This window comes from Priapulus caudatus, unplaced genomic scaffold, assembly GCF_000485595.1.
Source record: "Priapulus caudatus unplaced genomic scaffold, Priapulus_caudatus-5.0.1 Scaffold59, whole genome shotgun sequence".
Taxonomy (NCBI): Eukaryota; Metazoa; Priapulida; class Priapulimorpha; order Priapulimorphida; family Priapulidae; genus Priapulus; species Priapulus caudatus.
Window position 1 is genome coordinate 492,500 of NW_014577120.1, and position 1,402 is coordinate 493,901.

The following is a 1,402-nucleotide window of genomic DNA, read 5'->3' on the forward strand; positions in this document are numbered from 1 at the left end:
ATTTATTTATTTATTTATTTATTTATAAATCAATTTATTTACGTAATGACGCTACGTTGGTAAAACAACAACAACATGACCTTGCCACCCCCTCGCCGTGAGCACACACGAGATATACACGTGTGTTTGGCGGTGGCGGCGTCTGGGCGCGAATTAAATGCCACATTGTCGCTATTTCCCCCCTCCTTTATACTCACGTATCATCCCCTGAAAGGAAAGCGGGACGCCACTAATGGAAGCCTTTAATAATCAACAGCAGCGGCGAGATGACATCTGATACGCGCCGCACAAAAGCACACGATAAATGTTTGCTCGCAACGCCTAATTAGTTTGGCACGAGCAGTTTAGGCAAGGAAATACTGCCCCGGCTGCGCATCATACACTGTCACAAACAATAACCTGCCCCGCGTCTTCGCTTGACCTGAAGATTCTGACGCTAGGTGGCATTCTCTTGTTTACCGTTAAAGAGCGACGACGTATTTAATACGCGTTGACGTGCAGTTATTGCACGTTATTGCACGTAAGTCTATGCTAGTCTTGTGATGAGACGGTGCTATGGTCCTATGTATTTCGGGTAACAGCAATTAAGGCGAAAACTATCTAAGGCAGCAGCTTTCTAATTCATAGTCAGTGCCCACAGGTGCATTCACACACACGCTCGCACGGTCGCGTATATGAACGCACTCACGATATCCAGAGAAAAAGAAAACAGAGAGAAAGCAAGCAGATGAGGAGGAGTAAAAGGAACAGAGAGAGAATGAGCGCGACGAGAGAGAGCGCGCCAGCAACAGAGAGAGAGAGAGAGAGAGAGAGAGAGAGAGAGAGACCAAGCGAGAAGGAGAGCGAGAGAGCGAGCGAGAGGGCGAGATAGTAGAGGAAAAAGAACATATATATATATATATATCAGAAGTAGATAATAGGGAATAGGGAATAGGGAATAATAGAAGGAGTGTGACTTCAATAAACAAGGGAAATTCGTCATTTACTAGCCTTAGAATACCTACGATTTACTACGCGTAACTATTCCCTATTATCTACTTCTGATATATATATATATATATATGCAACGATTTTACGTCTAGTTGTGACGACGAATGAAGGTTCGACCACTGGATTGTAGTATAGGTGTCAACACAAGAAATAGCAACACGTAAAACCAGAACAAGCTGATAAAAGTGTTCACGCCGGGAATATGCCCGGGGCTTTTATTCGGCCTTAGTCAACAGGCTAAGGTGAACTAAAAGATGGTGCACAAAATCCCACACAGCGTTGTCGCTGGGGTACAGAAATATACACGATGAGCTGAACAGCTAAACAGTCCTAACTAACACCCTGTAGTGAGTTGCTTGCCCTGTGCAGGGGTTAACTAGGTACTGGTATGCTTACGTGACTCGTGAAGATG